Genomic DNA, 638 nt, shown 5'->3' with positions numbered 1-638 from the left:
GGGCTGCGCCCCCTCCCCCGTGCGCAGGTAAACAGGAGCGAGGGCGGGGCTTAGGAGGAGGGAGGGGGGGCCCTAGTGACCGCTTCTGGGAAGCTGGGGTGCACGGGGCTGGGCTGGCTGGACAGGGGTAAGTTGTGTGGCCATGACAGGGACCTCTTGCCTGCGAGCATACGGAGATAGCGTGTGTATGAGAGATGGTGTAGGAAGCTCAGGTGTGTGTGATGGTGTAGGAAGCTCAGGTGTGTGCAGAGATGGTGTCAGGCCGTAGGTATGGGTGTAAAGGGGAGATGAACTGTTCGCGTGGCCTTGGGAGGGCGTACAGGGACTGTGTGAATGATGTGGAAATGTGGGCGACCTCTGATGGTGTGTTTGTAATGCCCCGCATGTGTGTCGCTGTGTGTATGGGAGGAAGTTGAACTGTTTATAGAATTAAGTGTGAGTGTGAACAAGAGGTTGCATGGCTGTGCAATGGGGGAGTGGCAGGGAGGTGTGCAGCAGGATGGCTGTGTGGGTGTGACTATGCTGTGCAGTTATGCACACGGGCTGAGCACCTGAAGGGGAGCTTGCTGCTTGGGGGACCGTGTGAGTGTGGGAGCTGGTGTGCGTTGTGGGAACAGCCCCCGTGCTGTGCGGCTGTG

The sequence above is a fragment of the Myotis brandtii genome, unplaced genomic scaffold, assembly GCF_000412655.1.
Source record: "Myotis brandtii unplaced genomic scaffold, ASM41265v1 scaffold1774, whole genome shotgun sequence".
Classification (NCBI taxonomy): Eukaryota; Metazoa; Chordata; class Mammalia; order Chiroptera; family Vespertilionidae; genus Myotis; species Myotis brandtii.
This window is presented reverse-complemented; position numbering follows the sequence as displayed.